Raw genomic sequence first — 24721 nt, 5'->3', positions numbered from 1 at the left:
TCCCACACCACAACATTTAACCGGAAATTTTATTTCCAAATCCGCCTTTATTCAATTAGTCGAAAGGAGCCAATTTGGGGGGGTGCCTAGTGAAGACCGTCATTCTCATATGGAAACCTTTTGTGACTATTGTGATGCGATTTCTCAAACCGGTGTAACTCAAGACCAAATTCGATGGGTCTTATTTCCTTTTTCTCTAATTGGCACCGCGAAACAATGGTTGAAGGGCCTTGATAAGGCCACTCTCGGAATTGATTCTTGGAAGAAGTTGGCTCTAGCTTTCTACAAAAAATCTACCCACCGGAAAAGACTAACATGCTAAGAGCTCAAATTACGGGTTTTAAGCAAAGGGATGAAGAATCTTTGTATGAAGCTTGGGAGCCGGTTCAAGGGAATTTGTCGCTCATGTCCTCACCATGGACTTAGCGAATGGTTCTTGGTACAACAATTTTGGAACGGTTTATATGAAGATTCAAGGAACATTCTCAACATGGGATCAAATGGAATGTTCACCGAAGTTGATGACAATCAAACATGGAACAAAATTGAGGAAATGGCGGTCCATAACTCACAATATAGTAGACCTCGCAAGGCTACTAGAGGAGGAAAGCATGAAGTGGACTCCGTTACTCAATTGGGTGCTCAACTTAGTGCTCACATTGACACAATCAATTTGAAGTTTGAAAAAGCTATGGCTAGACTTGAAGAAGTCTCAAAATCACCAAAGCATCATGTTAATGCCATGACGGCATCTTCATCAATCCCAAGTGGGATATGTGAGAATTGTGGAACTTTGGGACATGACCAAAGTAAATGTAGGGGAACAAATGAACAAGTGAATGCTTTCCAAGCATACAAGAGTGGTACCCCTTATTCCAACTATTACAATGAAAACACCAAATTCCATCCAAATCTCTCATACAAAAGCCAAAATGTTCAAAATCCTCAAACAACATACACCCCACCTCCCATGAGAAACCAAAATCAAAGACCCTTTTACAATCAAAACCAAGGTTACCAAAACCAAAATCCATACAATCACCAAAATGACCAAGGTTTTGATGTCCAAAAAGCGGTCCTCCAAATGCAAAAGAATCAACAAGAGTTTTTCACTCAAATGTAAAAAGATAGCCAAGCAAAGGATACCACCATCAACAACATCCTAGCTCACACCAAGATGTTGGAAACCCAATTGACTCAACTAGCATCTTCAAGCTCACAAAGACAAAAGGGGCAATTACCACCTCAAGGTAATCCTCCAAGACATGAAACGGTTAGTGTCATTCACTTGAGAAGTCGTACAAGGTATGAAGCACCGAAGAAGCAAGTTAAGGATGAAGTTGTGGAAGCTAGTGATAAGGAAGAAATTGTGCAAAACTCCAAAGATGGAGAATCATCAAAAGAAGAAAGTTCAAAGAAAAATGAAGATAAGGTCAAGGAGAAGGAGCCCATTGTGATTAGACTTCCTTTTCCAAGTCGTCAAGCCAAGCCCAAATTTGATGACCAACTTGGAAAGTTTATGGAAATTGTGAAGAATTTGGAAGTCACGATTCCTTTCACGGAATTAATCAATCACATGCTGGCCTATGCGAAATACATGAAAGACATCCTCACAAAGAAGAAGTCGATCCGGAAACTTGAGACTATCGCCTTCACTAAGGTGAGTAGTGCAATACTTCAAGGGAGTTCACCTCCGAAACTAAAGGATCCGGGAAGCTTCTCAATACCGTGTACCATTGGCGACACAACGATCAACAAAGCCTTATGTGATCTAGGGGCTAGTGTGAGTGTTATGCCGTACTCGGTGAGTAAAAGGTTGGTGGTGGGAGAGCTTAAATGCACCAATATCACACTCCAAATGGCCGATAGATCGACGAAGACACCATTAGGGATATGGGAAGATGTCCCCGTACGAATTGGGAAGTTTTTCATCCCGGTGGACTTTGTCATTGTCGACATGGAGGAAGATTCCAACATTCCGATCATTCTAGGAAGACCTTTCCTACACACCGCGGGTGCGGTGATTGATGTGAAACATGGTGAGCTCACTCTAGAAGTGGGAGATGAAAGCATAACCTTTAAACTTTGCAAGACTATGAGAGCTCCTCGTTTGCATGAACCGTGTTTCATGATTGATCATTATAGCCGAAAGGATGAGAGGAAGAAGTCGGAACTCCAATGGAAGAAGAAAATTGAAGATGCTCCATTTAAAGAACAAGTGAATTGTGACAAGGAGATCTTGCAAAGCTCATCAAAATTAAGCAAAGAAGAAGCGGATGGCCTCATTGGCCAAGAGAAGAAATTGGGAGAGTTGTCTCCATCAAATCAAGAGATTTTCAATGATCAAGTGGAAGAAGTATGTGGTCTTTGGGACGACGAATTTGAAGGGATTTTTAATCCCTACATTGGTAATGCCATCGATCAAGACCGACAACAAGGGCCAAGGTCTATTGACGAGCTTTATAATGATAATGAACAAGCTTTTAATTATTTCTTCAAAGTGTTGAGCAACATCAACAACACCTTGAACATGCCCCCTTGACATCTCATCAAGAATGAGAGTTTGGTGGAGTCCTCCCTAAACCACCATTTGTAAATATTTCTAACTCCCTAACTCGCATTTCAATTCTTGTATTGCATTTTTTGTCATATTTGGATTTTTATTTACTTTGATCAAGATAATTGTCATGTTTGAGAGAAGTGAGGGAGGGACTAATGATTTCAATTGATGTGTAGTGCTTTAACTTAGTGTGGGGATGAAAATTGCCTAGGCTATCCATGCCTTAGTAGTGCCCCCACAATGAAGAACACGAGATATGAAGAAGAATGGAAGAATGACAAAGGATACGCATTGTACACGGATGGAACTGAATCCGGGTACAAAAGGGTTGAATCCGAGCGGATTTAGGAGAATCCGCCCGTCTACAGACATTCCGAGCGTATTGGGTAGAAGACGCACGTCCCTATGAGCTGAACTTTTGAAATATTTTTGATTGTAAGAGAATCCGGGCGTCCTGAATACAAATCCGTCCGTCTCTGAAAATCCGTCCGTCTTGGATAGAAGACGCCCGTCTTCTTTGCTGAGGAAAACAAGAAAAATTCCTGGACTGAAATCCGTCCGTCTTCTGAAGAATCCGCCCGTCCCATGTCAGCGAATCGGAGCGTCTTCTCTTAAAGACGCCCGTCTTTAGGCGAGTTTTTCCCAACCCAGAAAGTGCAGAATCCGCCCGTCTTGAGCAGAAACCGCACGGATTGCCCCTGCAGTTCGAATTTTTTCGGCCTTTATAAAACCCCTCCCACCTTCATTCATTCATTCATTCATTCATAACACTACTTCAAAACATCAAAACCCTCATCCTCCCCATCACAAAAACAAAATCCCTCAACTACATTCACCAAAATCAAATCAAACCATCCTTTGAACAACAAATCAATCACTCCTTTTTCAATAAAAATCAAAACCAAGCACAAAATCTTCAACCTTTGAGTCGATTTTTGAATTCATAAAGGCAAAGCCTTTCACCTTTAAATCGATTTGGGTACATTACAAATTGAAGAATTTTCATTCTTTTCTTGGTTAACTCATCAATGGCAAGGACTAAGGGAGAAACAAAGGCACCAAAGGCAAAGACACTATCACAAAGGCAAAAGGCTCTTCAAACAAAGAAAGCATTGGCTATGGTGGTAGCAACCCCAAACTTGGAAGTGCAACAACAACAACAACCCTCTATGGGAGCAACAACATCTACTACTCCGGAAATTGATCAACTTTTGCATTATCCGGAGGTAACTTTTATTTCCAAAACCCATAGAGATACTTTTGCCAAGTTTGCTAGGAAATCATTTCAATCCACCAAGTTTATTTGTGAAGACACCTTGGATAAGTTGGGTGTCGTTGAGCAAACTAGAGCCTTTTTCAAAGCAATGGGGTTGAAGAAATTGTTTGAATCAAAAGAATTGACATACCCCTCCCTTACCTTGTAGTTTTTGAGTTCTTTGAAAGTCACCAAAGTTGAGACTAGGGAGAACCTCGAGTTTCGTCTAGCTAATATTAGTAGATGCATTTCCTTTAGGGAATTGGGTGAAATTTTGGGTCTTAGTGATGAACCGAGTTATTTTAAGAATTATGGAAAGTATGACCCCGACCCTCTTTGGGAGGCAATTCCCGGAAGGAAATTTGAGGATTTTCATGCGAGTCATGCTCTTTTAGTCCACCATCCGGGCATAAGAGTATGGCACAAGGTCATAGGAAACACCATTATTGCAAGGAAAGATACCAACCATTTCACCAAACTTGATTTTATTCTTCTTGAATCGGCTTTGAACATTGGAAGAGTACACACCAAGACTTTCAACTCTTTAAGGCTTTTGGTAGATAGATGGCTCAACATTGATTGTGGGAAGAAAGGCACTACCGTTATTGTCAATGGCGGTCTAGTCACTATCCTAGCTAAATACTTTGATCCTATCTTCAACAAAGATAACAAGTATGAAGCGAAAGAGGGTGGTCATCTTGTTGATATGCATACTATGATACATAAGTACAAGTGGGTTGCCCATAACCCTCTTGACACCAAGTATGGATGGCTCATTAGTGAGGCTAGATCGTTTACTTTGCCTTCAAAGATTTGTCGTCTAAGCGTCCACCGGACCAATTATCTACTTCCCCTTTCAAAAGAGGCCGAGTATATTATCTGACAACAAAAGGGTGAACTTGAAATGCCCTCCTCTTCCATTGTCACACCACCTTACCCTTTTGAGTACCAAGAGTTCCAGCCGGAAGGTGTTGAAGCAAGAAATGATTATTTGACTCTTCTCATGCAAGCAATGCACAAGCAAGCCTTTGAGGATCGGAAAAATGTTTACTTGGCTCAATATCCACCCCTCCTACACTTAGCTACGCAAGGACTACTTGATCCATCATGTCCTTTGCCTAGTTGGGCGGATAGAGAAGTCCTATTTACGGGTGCATCTAGGGTCGTTTCGGGTGACAACGAGGTTGTCGGTAATGAAGAAGTTGATGATAACATTGATGAGGAAGCAAGTGAAGAAGGAGAAAAGGATGGTAAGCAAGATGATGAGCAAGGTGAAGAAGAAAGTGAAGAAGCAAATGAAGAGGGAAGTGGCAATGAGACCACTTCTAATGAGGAGAATGATGATAATGATGATATGATGGAAGATTAGCAAGTTTTGGAGGCTCCTACCCTCTCAAGGTTTGTCTATTTCTCTCTTTGTTTTAATTATTTTCTTGATCATTGTTGGAGTAGTCCTAGCACCATAGAGGACTCACACCTCGGTACCATTGAGGTGTTCTCATTTTATTTTTCCCACTTTCAAAATCCAAAATGACAAATTAGTTTCATGCATTGCATAGTGTGTGCATGAACTATACCCATCTTTGGACATTAGCAATAGTGTCTAACTCGGTTTGGGGAAGTTAATGCATACACAACGGGAGGTAATCTAAATTATCCTCTCCGTCATAAACAAAAACCATGCATCATGTAGTGTAGATTAGTGTAGATTGCATTTAGTGTAGAAATCATGCATCATCTTTGCATTATTTCCCATCATTTTGGCCATTGAGGAAAATGCCCATATTAGTGTGGGGATGGGGAATTCTAACTTAACTCTTATTCAAAATCCAAAAAAAAAAAAAAAAATTGAAAAATTTCGAAAATCATAAAAATTTGAAAATTGAAAAAAGCCAAAAACATGTTCATTCCCTTTTGTAGTGTAGTCTTGTATTATTGTATATATTGTGTTTGTTCTGTCCTTGTTCACATTGATCGACTACGCCACATCTGAGACATGAGGATATTGAAGACCGCATGGTATGATCTTTCCAATCTCCTTTTTCCTCTTTATGTTAATGACTATGTGGCTTTATTTTGTTTGATGCGGTATAACAATGTGAACTTAGGACTTGCATTTAGTTTATATGTCATATTAGTTGATAGAATCACTTGCATTAGGATGTTTATATTAGTTGCATCATAGCATGTAGTTGCATTTAGATAAAAGTTTTGAAAAGTGCCTAATTAAGAACTTTGACAAGAGCAACTAAGCCATTACAAATACTTTTTCAACTTAAGACTTTGCCTACTAGAATGGTTGTAAAACACCCTAGATAGTGTCATACTAGTGTCTTTTGACCCATGACCCAAAGCCTAGTCAAGGGTTTGCATGTGAGTCACCTATCCAACCCCGTGATGCGATGTGGACTTGGTTAACTTGTCTAGGTGACCTTGATTGACCTTGTGGTAAGGCAACCCAAAAATATTTTTCTATCAATAAGTTTGAAGTGCTCATTTCAAAGAATTTTGTCATGTGGAAGTAATTTAATGCCAAGGAAACCTCAAATGTTATAAATTATTGAATGTTGAGAAATTTAAATTGTTTTGATGGAGGCGTACCACTTCGATGTACTTTGGAGCGGGATCCATTGAATTGGGCCCCCACATGGTTGTGAATTCAACCACCCAGAGACAGAGTGACTATCACCCCGAAAAGCTATTGTCTAGAGGTTAACCGGTTGCCTAATAAGCGATTGGCGAAAGCAAAGGACACTAGCCCGGAAGGGACAAACCCCATCTTAAATTTTTGAAATGTGAAAGTTGAATGAGGTCAATTTTTGAATACTAGTCATATCCACCCGTTGTGTATAAAGATTTGAGCATTTCATTCCCAAAAAGCCTTTTGTCAAGCCACTTTGTCGATCTTGGGACGATCCATGACCTTTACTTTTGTAGAGAATTCGAGACTTGTCATGTCATATGCTACTAGCATCATAGGGATCATCATTCCACCACCATCCGATTGCTCTTGACGAAAGCATTTGGAAATTGAGGACGAAAGTAGTCTAGTTTAACACCATTTGGAGGTGATTTAGTGCCATCCTTTTAGCCTTAGTAATTTGTTGAACTAGTATTTGTGAAGGATTACATGCTCTTAAATTTTTTCCTCTTTAGTGTCTTCGCCACTTGATGAGGAAGTGGCTATTCCTTTTGTAGATGCATCCATTATGTGATTTTGTGTGCTTAATGTTTGGATGTGTCGCCATTTTGGCAAGACCCACCTTATCTTGCAAGAAGGCATCCTACCTCATGGTTGTCTTGTTGTGAGTTGAAGGGGCGGAGTGAGACCCGCTAATTGTCTCATATCGGCTATGTTATTAGGTTAGTTTAAATAATGGTCCTAGTCTTTGTCACCTCTTTACTCGGGACGAGCAAAGGTTCGGTTTGGGGATATTTGATGTGACCATATTTAGCGCATATTTAGCCCCCGAATTTGCCTTGTTCCCATGCTTTTTAGTGCATATTTGGGTCATTTATTATCTTTAGTTCTTTGTTTTGCATATTCTTTGAGATTTTGATCCCTGGTAGGAAAGGAGTGCAAATCTTGCATTTTCATGGCAAAACGAGGCTAAATTGATCGAATCCAATGACCAAGCATCAAGGAGAGACAAGATTAGAAGGCCTTTGTACATATTATAGTAGATGAGCAATGTTGAGAAAGGATCCTTGAGTCCCCGAGGAAATCCCCAAGGAATTTATGAAGAAAAGGGAAGAAAAGAAGAAGAAATCTTGCTGAGGCACAATCCGTGCGGATTGACTACAATCCGGCCGTCCTCCACCTGCACAATCCATGCGGTTTTATCCCAAGACGCTCGGGTTTGCCACTGCCACAATCCGCCCGGATTCCTCCAAAACCGCCCGTGTTCCACCGCCAGAATCCGCCCGTCCCGACTCTAATCCGCTCGGATTCCTCTACAGCGCAATTTCTTCTTCTCCAAACTAGAAAGAAAGAAGCCCTTCCTTCGAAAAATACCGGCTCCTCCTTGCTCAATCTAAAAAGTGTAATTACTAGTTTATCCCTTAGTTAACTCTAATGCATCCCCCTAATTTCCACTATAAATACCCCATTAGTCTAATTAGAAGGGCATGTTCTTCTTATCAATTATTAGAGTAGTTAATATCAATCAAATCTCTCTTTAGTTTTGTAATCAACAATTAATCAAGTTCTAATACAAGTTTTATTTCCTTAATCTCTCTTTTGTTAATCCTTTATTTTGGGTAATTGAAGATTATTTGGGTTATTATTGGGAGATTGACAACCTCTCAATCAAGCATCAAGTACTTCTTTTATCTTTGCTTTATTATTGGAATCATTAGTAGGTATAATTCTCTTAATCCCTTTTTAATTATTGTTAATTACTTTCATTTATTCATCATGTTTAACTTTGTTGGTATGATTGACAACCTTTCTAGCATGATCAACATGATAATGAGTGAGTAGTCTCTTAGCTAGGGTTAATGGGTGATTAGGGGAAGCCAACATGGGGAATGATTCATGCTTAAATTAATATGCTTTCATATTTTATTTGCTTGCTTGTTTTGATCTCAACTCATGCACATGTTATGTTTGATGAAATGCGAGCCTATGAATCCTTGCATTTTTTACCCATCACCTATCCTTTCAATGAGACTTGTAAGACATAAACCAAATCGAGTCTCATTAGACCATGCATGTTGTTGAGTAGGGAAGACTAAGTCGACTTGTAGGTGTTGTACAATCTAATCGATTCGGCTCCGGGACCCAAACTTTCCTAGGATTGTAAGATATAACCCAACTCAATCCATCACAACAATAATTGCTTGCTTATAATTTGAAAACATGTTTGTATGATCAACTCCCATGATTCCCCTATGACCCCATGACACCCTAGTGCTTTTTATCAATTGTTTACAACCCTTTTAATTCATCTTGCTTGTTTTATTTCATTGTTATTTTAGTTTAGTGACCTTCTACATCAACCCAAATTGTGACACCCCTAAGACACCACTAGTTTCAATAGAAATCTCATTTCAATTCCCGTCCCTTGGGATCCGAACTTTACTTGCCTCTTTACTAATTGTAGAGTTGTTTGTGAAGCTATAAATTGTGTTTTGATTCGGACGTGACCCAACGACCACATCTATTTAATTGTGAACACGAAACGGACCGATCAAAGTGTAGTAGGTTACGTTTTGGTACTTGGAATCTTGGCTCTTTGACAGGGAGATTAGCTGAGGTAGGGGAGGTTATGAAAAGGAGGAGAGTGCATATAATGTGTCTACAAGAGACAAAGTGGGTCGGAGATAAAGCAAGGGTGATAGCGCCTTGGGGTTATAAGCTTTGGTACACGGGTAAAGACAAAACTCGTAATGGAGTGGGTATTGTCATTGATAAAGATTACATTGATGATGTGGAAGAAGTATCAAGAAAGAGTGATAGGATTATGAGCATTAAGCTTGCAGTCGGGGTTGAGGTGGTGACGGTTATAAGTGCTTACGCACCTCAAGTAGGTTTGGATGCTTCTTTTCGACGAGCCTCTCTGGGAAGATTTGGAAGAGGTTGTAGAACGAGTCCCTATTGGAGAGAAATTGATCATTGGTGGTGACCTCAATAGGCATGTGGGTACTAGTCGAGTTGGCTTTGAGAACATTCATGGGGGTTTTGGGTTCGGGGAGAGAAATGAAGCAGGAAGTGACATATTGGATTTTGCTTTGGCATATGACTTGGGTATAATGAACACTTGGTTCGAGAAAAAGACATTCTCATTTGGTGACTTATAGAAGTGGAGGTAATGCTAGTCAAATTGACTTCCTTTTGGTAAGGAATGTGTGGAGGAAAGAGTACACCGATTGCAAGGTCATACCCGGGGAAAGTGCCGCAACACAACATAGACTAGTAGTTCTTGATTTTCGGGGTAAGAGAGACTTGAGGAAGAGAAAGATAATCGGTGAGGCACGGATCCAGTGGTGGAAGCTACAAGGGGAAAACCAACATGCGTTTTTGGATAAGGTTGGAAGTAGCGATATTTGGTCGGATTGCGAGGAGAAAGATATTGATGCAACGTGGGATAAATTGGAGCATGTTGTAAAGGATTTGGCGAGGGAGGTGTTAGGGGAATCTAAAGGGAATAGACCATCAAGTAAGGACACATCTTGGTGGAACGATGTGGTGAGACAAGCGATAAAGACTAAACGTGAATGCTATAAGGTTCTGGGGAAATGCATGAGTGATGAGAACTTTGAAAAGTACAAGAAGGCTAGACGAGCCGCTAAAAAGGCCGTACGGGAGGCGAGGGCAAAAGTTAACCAAGAAGTGTATGCCAGGTTGGACACGAGAGAAGGAGAGAAGGATATCTATAAACTGGCCCGCATAAGAGACCGAAAGACGAGAGATATTGGGAGAGTTTGGTGTGTGAAAGATATGGACGACAAGGTTCTGGTTCAGGATAATGAAAGATATGGTGTTCTTACTAGTATAATTTATTCAATGGACATCAGGAACAAGGTTTTGGGGATGTAGAGGTAACACCAAGCATGGTTAATCGGGAATTTATGCGTAGAATACAAAAGAGTGAAGTTAGAAAGGCGTTAAGGAAGATGGGGTCAAAGAAAGCAGAGGGACCGGATGGTATACCCATAGAAGTTTGGAGGTGCTTTGGGGAGAAAGGGATCGAATGGGTAACCATGCTCTTCAACAACATTTGGAGGAGCAACAAGATGCCATCGGCTTGGAGGAGAAGCACTCTTGTCCCTTTGTACAAGAACAAAGGTTCTGTTCTAGAGTGTTCCAATTATCGGGGAATTAAACTTATGAGTCATACGATGAAGTTATGGGAGCGGGTAATCGAGCAAAGGCTTAGGAGATGTGTAGACATCTCGGAAAACCAATTTGGATTTATGCCCGGGAGATCGACTATGGATGCGATTTTTATCATGAGATAGTTGATGGAATACCATCGGGACAAGAAGAAGGACTTACATATGGTTTTTATTGACTTGGAAAAGGCATATGATAGGGTACCAAGAGAAGTACTTTGGTGGGCTTTGGCGAGAAAGGGTGTGTCGCGAAAATATATTGACCTCATAAAGGACATGTATGAGGGGGCTAGTGCAAGTGTTCGCACTAATGTTGGGAGAACGGAAGAATTTCCTATTACCATTGGGGTGCATCAAGGTTTCGCACTTAGTCCTTTTCTCTTTGCTATAGTTATGGATGAGTTGACAAGGGATATTCAGGACGATATCCCTTGGTGTATGATGTTTGCGGATGATATTGTGTTGATTGATGAGACAAAGGAGGGGGTGGAGAGAAAGTTGGAATTGTGGAGGCAGACTTTAGAGACTCGTGGGTTCAGGCTGAGCAGGAGTAAGACTGAGTATTTGAGGTGTCAGTTCACTAAGGTGGCGGGGTTGAGATCGACAGAGACGGGGAGTATTTTTTTCGATAGGAATGTTGTTGAGGGCTCAGATTTCTTCAGATATCTAGGATCTATTATTCAAAAAGATGAGGAGTTAGACGGAGATGTGGCTCACAGAATTAAAGCGGAATGGTTGAAATGGAAGAGTGTTTCAGGGTTTCTATGCGATAAAGATATGCCTCAAAGATTAAAGGGAAAATTTTATCGCACGACAATTAGGCCTGCCCTACTTTACGGCTCTGAGTGTTGGGCCGTGAAGCATTGTCACATTCAAAAGATGAGTGTGGCGGAGATGCGCATGTGGAGGTGGATGTGCGGACATACAAGGAAAGATCGGTTAAGGAATGAGGTGATTAGGGAAAAGGTAAAAGTGGCGCCAATAGAGGATAAGATGATGGAAAACCGACTAAGATGGTTTGGCCATGTGAGAAGGAGACCTATGGACGCACCAGTTAGGAGGCTGGAGACTTGGAAAACAGAAAAGGTCCCTAGAGGTAGAGGAAGACCGAGACAGACATGGTTGAGAGTGATAGAGCACGATATGAGAGTTCTGGGGCTTGAGGAGAGTATGGTGACGGAGAGGGCACAATGGAGGGAAAGGATACATGTGGATTTTTAGTATTTGATGTTTTTTTTTTTACAGATTAAGTGTTTTTTTATTTAATTTAAAGAAATTAATTAATTTATTTATTTTTCTCTCCTTTATTACACTTTTTCACCAACCACTTTCTTATAGTTTTTACCTGGTTCATTCCGGAACCTTGACTCTATTTCGGTTTTTAAAAATAGTTTTAATCTTTTCTCTCGATTTAAATTTTAAGTTTTTATAAAAGAAAGACGGAATTCGATTTTAAAACCCCTAAGTTCACCTTGACTTTCCATTACATTTTCGTTCTTCCTTTTTGTTTTTCATCTTCCCTTTTTATTCGCATTTTGAGGCGTGCGTTCACCCATGGACGGTTCGAAAAGATGATTCATGTCACCCGACCCCAAATCATTTTGGGATTAAGGCTCTGATGTTGTTGTTGTTGTTGTTGTTGTTGTTGTTGTTGTTGTTGTTGTTGTTGTTGTTGTTGTTGTTGTTGTTGTTGTTGTTGTTGTTGTTGTTGTTGTTGTTGTTGTTGTTGTTGTTGTTGTTGTTGTTGTTGTTGTTGTAATTGTTCTTATCAAAACTTATTAGGGTGTAGAATAAGCTATAATTGTAATCATTATATTTTCCACTCAATTAAACAATTTAACCATGTCTTCCTAATGTCCTCCATAAAACCGGTTTTCCTAGCTAAAATGGAGTCCATTTTATTTTTGTCAATATGTCATTTTGTCATATAATGTGTGATATGTGACATATAACATGTTATTAATAATATTAATGTATACTTAACAATTAAATATCATGACATATATTAATTCAATTATATACAATAATTGACTAGTAATTCCCAATCACATGTAAATAAAATGGTCCATGTTAATATAATCTACAACATATTGCAATTATAATTAAATGTTCATTCTTAATTTAATTGTTTCATAAACAAAATTTTAGTAATATAACATCTTAATCTCTAAAACGAATCTCATTTAATCGAATTACAATAAGATTCATATTCTTACTCACATTCGTGAATTGTTCTATTATAAGGAATTAATTAATCTGTATCATTATACAATTAATTAATTTTATCTATTAAGGGGATCGTCACTCAAGTGTGACCTTTAGGGATCAACTGATCATCACCGTATAAACGACAGTAATGTCAAACTCTAGTCAGCCAATCATTACTGAGTAATGTTGACTAGTTGACTTATAAAAAGAATCATCCCTTTACGTATTCTTATTATGAGTTTCAATAATGTGATCGCACTATTGTTGAGGACACTTACTCCAACAATCTGACTGTTAAAATGTTTGTAAAATGGTTTGTAAAGGGTTTTCCTCGATTGAGGTACGTTTTCCTCGATTCTTTGTTTTATTGCCTCCTTTTGCTTTTTTAGTGGAACAGTTTGTTACCTTCGACACGGCTTCCCATTGCAGAGAGTTGACGCTCTCATGAGGACCCATCCCCCAACTTTCCCGACACAGACCACTTTCCAGAGGCCGGGTGGTGAAGAGCTATAGCTGCGTCTGCCAGAGCCTGCTGCTGCTGAGGTGACCGACACTGGCATGGAGTGGCGGTTGACAATTTTGAGGGTGAGTTTCTGGTTCGAACCCTCCTTTTTGTTTCTATTTTGCTTTGTTGAAAGGCTTTTCTGGTTGTAGGTATCAACCGTTAGTCATCAGGCTCTGTGGCGGATATCCAACTGATGGAGAGCACTTGCTGGTGACCTGGCTGTGAGGGAGTCGTGGCTTGCGCAGGTGCCTTTTGTTGGTTGTTTGGTATGTTTTTTTGTTGCATTTCACGTTTTCGATCTTGACGACCTGTATTATGTTTGTAACATTTCGTGTTTATGTAGTCTAGTTGTGTGTATGACCGTGTTAGTTATACGAGATGTCTTTTATTTTCGGATGACATGTTTGGTATGGGGGTGAACTTCGGGACGAAGTTCTTTTAAAGGGGGAAGACTGTAATACCCCGTATTTTATCATCGACTGAGCAAGATATTATTATTTAATGGTAGCGTAAAGGTAATTAAATCAAGTTTTATGGTAATGGTAAAAGCGTAAAAGTAATTTATTAATTCATATCGCAAGATGAGTCGGGTTTATAGTTGAGTGACATTTTTGGGTCAAGGTGTCATAGCCCATTTACCCACTTACCCATTTACCATTTTACCTCACCAAAACCCTAAATCAAACCCTAATACAACTTTAAAACCCTATTCCCCCTCCCTACCGTCATTTTCACATCACCAACATCAACCCCTTTTCTTTCACGTCTCAAACCTTCTATACAGCCAACGAGCGCACGCCGGTGAGTGTGGAGGGAGTAGGGTCTGCCGTGAGTCCAGAGAAGCCGTTGTTAGTGGACGAGGGTGGTTGTACTGGCCGGAAAAGCACAGGTCGACGGCCGTCATAGGTAAGGTTCTCTGTTTTTCATTTTGTCACGATAAATTGATCTGAGTTGTGCGTTGTGTAGGGTCTGTTGTGGTGGTCGTCGGGGTGTGGGACGTGTTACTGGTGGTGAGTCGAGTTTGGTGGTGGTAGGTAGGGTGGTTGTCGTTGCTGTGGGTGGTTGCAGTGGTGGTGTTTAGGTGTCGGGGTTGGTTGGGTGCTTTTGGTTGCATTTCAGACATAGGGTAAAGGGGTGGCACCACCGTGGACTCGGGGGAGGTCGAATCGGTGGTGCCACGTGTGTCAGGGTCACCTTTCTACGGTGGTGTCAGGGGTTGTGGTTGGTAAGCAGGAGGGGTTGTGTCGTGGTGGCAGGCGAGTTAAAAAGGGGGGGCTGTTTGTGGCGTTTTGTGGCGGCTGGGTGTAAACAGGGGGTGTTGGTGGTGGTGGTTCTGACCACCAGCGTGGGTCGACCACGTTGGTGGTGGTGGGAGGTGACCAGGCCAGACCTGGTGTCAGGCCTGGTGGTCGGCGATGAGGATTGGTGGTTGAGGGGTGAGTTGTGACGGGTTGAAAAGGGGGGTGTGCGTGTGTCGGGTTGTGTGTTGTTTTTGGGTTATTTTTGTTACGTGTTTTATTTTAATAAGTCGGGAATATGTATATTTCTATTATTTACATTATTAGTTTTAATTATTAAGTTAATATTAAGTAGCGGTGACGGAATAATGTATTTAAGTTTTTGAGTCGGGATTTTATTTCGGGAAGGTTACTATTTTTAGTAACCTGCTATTTTTGGTAATTGCTATTTTTGGAAACTTCCCATTTTAGGAAACTTTCTATTTTGGGTAACTTATATTTTTAGTAACTTCTAAATTGGGAAAGTTTCTACTTATAGTAACTCTTGATTATGGGAACGGGAATAGTTAAGTGAATTAATTATGTTATATATATGTTTAGGTGGCGAGTTTCGGGTGGAGTACTTCTGATCTGCAGTTAGCTTATCACCGCTATTTGAGGTAGGGGAATACACTGGACTTGATATAGTATTATGTGACTGGATTGACTAAATTGGTGATTTACATGTTATAATATGATTGTCTGATTTAATTCCGTTAAATCTTCTTTGTTGAACCTGTTTTACTATATTATTACATTGGAGTTGGTGGAGGTGGTGATGATGATGTTGTGATAAGGCCCAGGCGGGTTCTGCAGGACTTGCCCTGGTGTCCTCAGCTGTGAGCTGGCAGATCGACCACGGTCGATATCTATAGTCTACCGGGGATCGGTAAGGCTGGGTTGTCCGGGGTACGAGTTGTGATGGCGACGGTGGTGATGGAGGAGCATGTGTTTTATATTGTTGTTTTATTGTATTACCTACTCAGCTTCGCAGTTGACCCCGTGTATTCGTGTACGCCTGTGATGATCCAATTATTGGGGAGCAGATTGACAGGTATTCAGAGACTGATGGGAGCTGGCCGGGAAGAGAGCTTGGATGTCTGACTTAGTGCCTAGCCCACCTTAGTCTTTTTAGTAGTTTTATCAGACTTATCTTTTGGTCGTATTTGGAGACTTTGTTTTAATTTTAGTTGTAATTTCACTATAAACATTATAATAAAGTACTGTGTTTCTTTCCTTTGTTATATACTGCCTCGGGTTTCCGAGATGGTAACACCATCATTTATTTGAGGAGTCCTAGTTCAGGCCCTTAAATAAATGGGGGTGTTACAAAGTGGTATCAGAGCGAACGATCCTCAGGCCTAAACCAATGAATCCAATGAACATAGGAAGAGTCAAATAAAATGAACCCCGGGATAGAACTGTTAGGAGCACACTAAAGGTAAGGGATGAGTTAGGGGCCCCCTCACACCGAACCATTGGCCCTCTCAGTTTGACCCGGGTACCTTGAGATCATATGAGAGAAAAAGGGTAGAGTAGGAAAGTTGTATGATATTGAACATGAAAAAAAAAAAAAAAAAAAAAAAAAACACTATTCCATGATGTGAGAATTAGACAAGGTGATATACTGTTAGTATAAGTATACATGTGTTTAATTGTGATTCGGAAGTAAGAATTGGCATAACAATGAAGCAAGATATTTATATATATGATGCTTAAGATTTTAAGATGGATGTTATGTCTAGTGATATGCGGTTATGTGATCCCTAAACCATGTTAGCTAGATGTGTAGGGTAGGGGATGATTAGGATTGACTAAGTAATTCTAGTGTTGCAGGGAATATCACTAACCCTCCTAAAATTTTATAGACATGCCTCCGAGAAGGGATACCGCTGCTAATGACATCCAAGCGGAGTTGGATAGGCTCCGAGCTGAGAATGAGGCCCTAAAGGCCAAACGATTGGATCCGGGAAAGATGAGTACCATTGTGGCAAGGCATAACCCCACAATATTCACTGGAGAGGGGGAACCACAGCTGCTGGGGGAATGGTGTAGAGACTTCACCAATCTGTTTGAACTGTTAGCATGTCCGGAAAATAACCACGATGACTAGAAGTTAAAAATGAAAAAGAAATTTTGAAAATTCCGCGACCTGTCGTCACGTTTGGATTTTTCAAAGGAAATTGGTTTGAAATTTCAAGAAATTAATTCGTGTTTGAATTAAATTGCACCGAATTTTGCCGAAAATTGATTTGCGACTTGAGAACTAAAACTCAAACCGTCATGGATGAATTTTAAAAGATATTTTGCGAGTGTATTTGATTTGATATTTGTGAAATCAAGACTCGAATTTGTAAGAGTTTGAATTTTTGAAGAAAATTGACGTCGTCTTATCAATTCTCAATTTTTGTGGAAAAAAGCAAAAAAAAATTCGGAATTTTCGACTGACATGGAAACGATCCGTCGTGGATCGAGGCGACTGGCCCTTTCCCCCTAAAAAAAGAAGAGAAAAACCCGTATGTTTAAAGCTGCGTCATGGAAACCATGTCGAATTTCGTAAACCGCGAAAACAAGGAAATGTCAGCGTGAGAAAACACAAAAATTCCCGGATAGGCCCAAAGAGGTGCGAAGAGGCGCGAGCCTTTAGGCGAGAAAAACTAGGTGTCAGGAAGTCACACAACTTGATAGGGACAAATCAAGGTGCGGATCCTGAAAAGCAGCCCATTGAGGTGCGAGGCCATAGGCGATGGAAATGAGCTTTCCCCTTTTTTCGAAAAAAAACGCTGATTGTTTTGTATAAATAGGGACGTTTGGGCTTCATTGTTCCATCATCCGAAACACGAAAAACATCTCTAAGAAAACCCTTCTTCTTCTTCCATAAAATAGTTCATGGATACTTTCGAAAATAGGTTGCGACATTAGTGTCGGGATTTATCGCCTCCCGAGAATTATCAACTCGTTGTAATGGGAGTTGGTCAATTGTTGGTGCTTCGTCAAGTCAAGGTGCAGTCCTCGTTCCTTGAAGCACACTCTCGGTTTTGGGATCCGAAACATCATGTTTTCATTTCCAGAAAGCTGAAATTTGCCCTGTTTGCCGAAGAAGTGGGTGCCATTGGTGGATGGTCGGGTTGTACTCTGGTGCTTCCTCCGACTCGGTTGTGTTACAAAGAGAAATTCCGTTCAATGTTGGGCTTATCAACAAGCCAAGTGAACTTTTTCCTTGCTCCCCATGGTGTTGATATGTTGGCTCTCATCAAAATTTCTCAAACCGGTTAAATGTTAATGTCACAGAGATGGCTAGGAGAAGGGCTCTTGCCTTTTTCTTAGTGCATGCATACCTCCTTGTTGATGCCTTGAAGAAAGAGGGGTCAAAGTGGTATGATAGTATGACCCTTGTGCATATAGTTGAGCAAATGGAGCATGGTTGGGATCCAGCAGGGTAGGTGCTTGACGAGATCATCCAAGCTTTGGATTAGAAAGGTCTTATGGAGAAGCTCCCTCGTTTGGGTCCCCAAGGATCCTCCAAGTGTGGCTCTTGAAGAGGCTAAGGTATGTAGAGCCTCCGGCCGATTCTTCTTCTTACTCCTTCTGTCACCTTACTATGAGGAAGAAGTTCTACTCGGATAATTTTTCATCCACCGCGTCCAATTGAACCTCGATATTAGTGAAGGAGGGTGGTCCTCATATCTATTGGGTGGTGCCATGGTGGCACTTGAGGTCCTTCACGGGGTTGTCCGCTTCAGCCGCTTGTTCTTGTTCTTTGATGGTGGTGGGCTTGAAGGTTGCTTCCTTCATTATTCCCAAAAGTCTTATGAGACAAATGGGGCGTCAACAATAGGTGCCTGCTCAAGATACTGTCGTCCAAGAGAGTGTTTTTCGAATCTTCGAGCTTGTGGAGGTTTTAGAAAGGTAGTGGGCCACTCGGCCGATTTGGGAGGTACCAAACCCCGTTGCCATGACATGGGTGACTGCCGCTTATGTCAAGTGGTCAAGAGCTCAAACCTTGGAAGACAGGTCTAAGTTTCGTAAGGACGAGGTAGTTGACTTGAAGTATAGGGAGGTTGTCAAGGCCAACTGTGCCTTCTTTGATGATTTTGCCGATGATGTTAGTCCGGATGTAATAATGAGGCCACCGAAGAGGAGAAGCTCGGTTCCCAAAGTGGTAGTGGGCTGTCTTTGGGCTCGACTAGGGCCGAGTATGAGGTCTTGTAAAAAACCGAAAGCCGTCGCCGTCGTAGATCCGTTGAGGATCTGTTCCAAAGAGGAAGTCCATGCTAGGCGGGCCAACAAGAAGAACAAGGGGAAGATGTACCCCGAGGGAAAAGGTAAGGGTAGAATGGAAGAATGAACATCTCCATTACCCATTTTATTATTATGTTGTAATAGTGTTTGTGTGTTTTTATTATATTGTACTAGCTAGGTATTGTGTATCTTGTGCTAGTTTTACTATGTGAGATGTCTTAGTCGACACTCTAGCTTGGACAACTGGTAGACTTGCTTAGCCTTTATTTGTTGTCAAGTTTGTAATCCTTCTCATTATTAATTAAATAAGAGGATTGCTCGTGTTTAGAAAAAGAGTTGTGAACGCTTGTTTCTTCCATCCATCTTGTAAAGGAAATTCTGTTTGAATTATCCTAAACATCGCACTTATGAAGGGGATTTTTGTGGGAAGGGAGAAAGGCTTCTCTTTTGTTTTTTTTGTGGGAAATGGAATGTTCTTCCTTTTCTTTTTTTTTGATGTCGATATGGGTGATTGTTTTTTTTTTTTGTGTGGGGATGGTTGTATCCTTTTTGTGTAAGAAAGGACTACCTACGTATCCGCCTGAAAAGGCGAAATCAAACCATGCTCGTCGTTCGAAAACTTTGGTAAATTTTGCTTGGGTATTGTGATTGTACCTTTCTTGTGTAAGAAAGGACTGCCTATGTATCCACCTGAAGAGGTGAAATCAAACCATGCTCGTAGTTCAGGTTTTTTGTTTGAGTGCAAATGGATGTTGCCTTTGACAGATCAAAGGCTGTTTGAAACATGGTAAGGTGCCGTAACTTAGATTCGGTGAAACATGCAATTTCAAAATAGAACTCGTTTGAGGAATTGACTTGAAAGGGATATTGTGGTCACTAGTTGTGAAACTAGGGAAAGGCATGTGGTTACTAGTGTTCAAGAGTAGTATTTCTTGAGTTAGTCTAGGTTGGTCTGGTTTATGTAATCCTCCCCGTCTAGCTCACTCAGTCTCACTGCTCCCTCCGAAAGTATTTTCTTGACCAGATATGGCCCGGCCCAATTGGGTTTGAATTTCCCCCTGGGATCGATGGGTAGTGGTGCTCGAACCGACTTAAGGAACAAGTCGCCTTCTCAAATGTTCCTGGGTTTGACTTTTTTGTTGAATGCTTGTTGTATACGTCGTTGGTATAGATGGACAATGTGCAAGGCGTTGAGTCGCCGTTCGTCCAGAAGCGTGAGTTATTCGAACCTTCGACGGGTCCATTCCACCTCAGGAACTTGGCTTTCCAGTAGAATGCGTAGAGATGAGACCTCCAACTCTACTTGTTGAACCGCCTCCATACCGTATGCTAGGTAGAAGGGTGTGGCTCCTTTTGGTGTTCGAATGGAGGTTCGGTATCCCAGAGTGCGAATGGGAGTTTGCTCAGCCAATCGTGTTAATTGTCATGGATCTTCTTGATGATGGTGACAAGAGTTTTGTTTGCTGCCTCTACCGCTCCGTTGGTTTGGGGATGATCGATGCCGCTTGATTTTGTATTTGTCCAGCAAGGCTTGTGTTTCTGTCCGGATGAGGGAGCCTTGGACGCTGATGATTTCATGGGGTACCCCATATCTGCAGATGATGTTGTCCTGGATGAACTTGGCCACTTGTTTGGAGGTCAAGACTGCATAGGACTGTGCTTCCACCCATTTGGTGAAGTAGTCGATGGCGACGAGGACGAAGCAATGCCCTTTGGTGCCTATCGGGTTGACTTTCCCGATGATGTCGATGCCCAGGTCGAGAAATGCCAGGGTGATGTCATGGTGTATAAGAGGGATGGTGGTATGTGTTGTATGTTGGCGAAGATTTGGCAATTGTGGCAATGTTTGACCTCGTTTCTGCAATCGGCTTCTATGGTTGTCCAGTAGTAGCCTAACTGCATGATTTTTCAGGCTAGCATCATTGCACTCATGTGAGGGCCGCATTCTCCGTCGTGGACCTCCTCCATGTCTTTTTTGGCTTTGTGGTGATCAACGCAAAGGAGCATAATCCCTTGCGATGTTCTGTTGTATAGTTGTTCTTGGTTTATCACCAATTGTGATGCAAGTAAGCGGATGGCTCTTTGTCCTCTTGTATCAGGGTTGAGAGGGAATTCGTTTTTGGTTTTGTAGTTGAGGATGGTTTTGTACCAAGGTTCGACATGGTTATCCTCATCGTTGTTGATGGCACAAATGTGAGCTCACTTGCTCCTTCTCTCGACACATAAGGGCATCGATGTCATGTCGTCAGGCATGTTGACGAGCGCGGCAAGTTTTGCTAGGGCATCAACAAATTGATTCTCCTCTCGGGGCAAATGGAAGTAGTCGACTTGGTCGAAGAATTCGGCCTCTTGATTGATTTTTCCTTGGTAGGGTGCTAGGCTGTCGCTTCGGATTTTCCATGATCCAGACACCTTATTGATGATGAGTGAGGAATCGCCGTGGACCCTCAACTTCTTGATGCCAAGTGTTATGGCTGCTTGTAGGCCGATGAGGCATGCTTCATAATTCGGCGGCATTGTTGGTGACGACGAAGTCTAGTTTGACTGAGATCAGAACATGTTCCCCTTCCAGTGATACTAGAAGTATTCCTACCCCGAAGCCTCTCAGGTTTCACCGTCGAAGTATGGGATACGTCGGTATTGGCACAAAGGATCTCTTCGTCGGAAAGTGACCATGTGTCTCGTTGGATCTTCGTTGACGGGGTTTTCTGCTAGGAAATCGGCGACTGCCCTTCCCTTGATGAACTTAAGGGGTACGAATTTGAGGTCAAATTCGGATAGCATGAGTGTCTATCTAGACATCCTTCCGTTTAGTACGGGTTTTTCGATGATGTATTTGATCGGGTCCATCTTGGAGTAGATGTGAACCATGTAGCTGGGCATGTAGTGTCGCAGCTTCTTAGTTGACCAGACCACGGCAAGGCATGTCTTTTCGAGTTGGGTGTATCTTGTGTCGTATTCAATGAACTTTTTGCTAATGTAGTATATGGCTCGTTCTTCGTCGTCGACCGTTTTTGCTAGCATTACTCCCATGACTAGGTCGGTGACAGTCAAGTATAGGGATAAGGGAATTCCTTGTAGAGGTGGCATGAGGACAGGAAGTTTGGATAGGATTTCCTTTATCCTGTCGAAGGCCTTTTGACAGTCATCATCCCAATCGGTGTGATCGAAGGCGCGAAGCATCTTGAATATTGGTTCACAAATTATAGTGAGCTTGGCTATGGAGCGGCTGATATATTGGACTTGACCGAGAAATCCTCGAGTCTCCTTCTCGTTCTTAGGCCGAGGCATTTGTTGAAGAGCTTTGATTTTGGTAGGATTAATCTCGATGCCTCTTTTTATGATGACGTGTCCCACGAGTTTTCCGGAGGTGACCCCGAATGCACACTTATGAGGATTCAGTCTCATGTTGTATTTTCGAAGGCGAGCGAAGAATTTCCGAAGGGTGCTGATGTGGCCGTCCCGCTCTTTGATTTGACGATCATGTCATCAACTTATACCTCTACCTCCTTGTGCATCATGTCATGTAAGAGTGTGGTGGCGGTTCTTTGATAGGTTTCTCCGGCGTTGATTAGACCGAAGGACATGATAATGTAGCAGTATGTACCCCACTGTGTAGAGAATGCAGTCTTGTGCATATCTTCCTCAACCATTTTGATCTGCTTGTACCCAGCATACCCGTCCATGAATGATAATAGAGCGTGCTCGGCGGTATTATCCACCAGGATGTCAACATGTGGCAGAGGGAAGTCGTCTTTTGGACTTTCTCTGTTCAGGTCCCTGAAGTCGAGGCAAACCTGAATTCTCCCGTCTTTCTTGGGTACAGGAACTATGTTGGCCACCCAGCCAGAGTATTCGGACACTTTGATAAATCCGGCTTTGAACTGTTTGTCTACCTCTTCCTTGATTTTCAAGGCCCATTCAGGACGCATACGGCGCCACTTTTGTTTCACGGGCTTAGCTCTGGGTTTAATGGGTATCTTGTGCTCTGCAATCTCCCTGTCGATCCTATGCATGTCTTTGTAGGACCATGCAAATACATCCTTGCATTCGTGTAGGAGGTCGATGAACTGTTGTGTTTCCGAGGGGTCAAGGGTGGTCCTTATCCTAAGTTCTTGAGGTGTGTTATCGGTCTCTACGTTAATAGGTCCACTCTCCTCAAAGATGGGGGTCCTAATATCTTCACGTTTGTCAAGTTCTTTGGCTAGGTGAGATGGGTAGTCACTTAAGTCAAATTCCCCATATTCATTCAGAATTGCATTGCAGTTAAATTGAGATGAGTCATATGCAAACTTAGCGTTCATTAAGTCGACTTGAGCGAAAAGCTCGGATAGGACAGACATCTCATGGGGAGTCAGAGGTGACGTAGCAGACAAGGTGGCCCCTCGAACAAGCTTCGGGTTGCTACACTCTACGGGATTGGGGATAACCTTAGTTGACTCAACCTCTGAAGCAGCCACAAGTTTTTGATAAAAAAAGTGGAAAGGGAACTTTGACCGGGACATCAGGAGTGCCATGAGCTAACACAGACTCTGACTCTAACTCTCACTCAGACTCTTCTTCACCTCCCTCTTTGAACATAAGGCCTTCTCCCGTTGTGATCTTAAGGATACGGCCTTGGCGATCGGTCCACTTGACAGTTTTCCTCCAGCCTTGTGTAGTTTTCTCTGGGTCAGTATCAGAGATTAATGCGGTGGGATCGAACTGGTTATCCTTTAGGGCGATGTTGATGAGGTCCTCATAGATGAGGTGCTTGATGTTGTCTTCTCCGAAGTGGAGACTAACGGCTTATCCATCGAGGCACGGGGTCGACTCAGATTTGGTCGACCCAGCTTTGGCGTTGTCGGGATAAAGTAGCAGTCTTGAAAGACTTCTACGCCCGGGTGTTTGACCTTAGCTACGGGGTCATAGATTGACTCGGAAAAGCTGTTGTGGAGCTCGGATTCTCCCTCGGGGGCGAAGTATCCATTGAGAGTCAAATGGTAGGGACGGAGGATGACTCCGTGCTTTTTGCGCTTCCGTATTAGGAGGTTCATCTCATGTATGTCTTCATCGGTAGGCTCGTAGCTTAGCCCGAAGGGGATATTAGGGACCTTGGCCAGTTTCATAGGAGGCAAGTTGCTCTTTAGCGGATTGAGGGGTAGGCCCGAGAAATAACCCTGGCGCATCAAAATGCAGTTAACTGTGAGGTTGGAGAACGGGTCACAATCAAAGGATGCTGATTCATCGGTTAGGGCATTCACAGCATGGAATCTCCACATTTCGTTATCGTCCTCTTCAATGACCTCAGAGGCTATTCCCTTCTTCATAATAGCCTTGATCGGGGATGCGAGAATTGTGATTGTTTTCCCGTTGAAAGGGACCCTGATTTTCTGATGGAGGGTAGAGGTGAGGGCCTTGACGGCGTGAACCCAATGGCGTCCCAGAATCATGTTGAAAGAGGCGTCGATGTCGACCACCTGTAAACTAGCTTGGCTTTCCAAGGGTCCAGTTGCAATGGTCAAGGTGATAAGCCCCGCAACCTTACGACGAGTGCCGTCGTAGGCGGGTACTCCTTAGTTAGTAGAGACCAAATCAGCTTCTTTGATACCCACTTTGTCAGCCGTCTTGAGGGGAATGACGTTGACTGCAGATCCGTCATCCACTAGAACTATAGGCACATTCTTCTTCAGGCATTGTACACAGATGTATAGGGCCACATTATGGATGGCTCCGAATGGAGGGATATCTTCGTTAGAGAAGATGACCGGGTTGCTTACGTCGGGAACATCCCTTGTTATGTGTGCTGCCACTTCTTCTGGAGAGGAGGTAAAGGGAACCGTTAACTTTCCGAAGGC

General features: G+C 42.2%; 1 non-coding gene across 1 annotated transcript; it reads right to left on the bottom strand.

The window, feature by feature from the left end:
• Window positions 1-315: 315 nt before the first annotated feature.
• LOC141650837 (small nucleolar RNA R71) lies at window positions 316-423 on the bottom strand. The gene has a single exon (XR_012546849.1). It is a non-coding gene; the product is annotated as a small nucleolar RNA R71 (small nucleolar RNA).
• Between the last annotated feature and the right edge of the window lie 24298 nt (window positions 424-24721).

Source organism: Silene latifolia, chromosome 3, assembly GCF_048544455.1.
Source record: "Silene latifolia isolate original U9 population chromosome 3, ASM4854445v1, whole genome shotgun sequence".
In the NCBI taxonomy this organism is placed as follows: domain Eukaryota; kingdom Viridiplantae; phylum Streptophyta; class Magnoliopsida; order Caryophyllales; family Caryophyllaceae; genus Silene; species Silene latifolia.
Note: the sequence above shows the minus strand (reverse complement) of the source record. Positions and strands in the feature narration are given on the sequence as shown.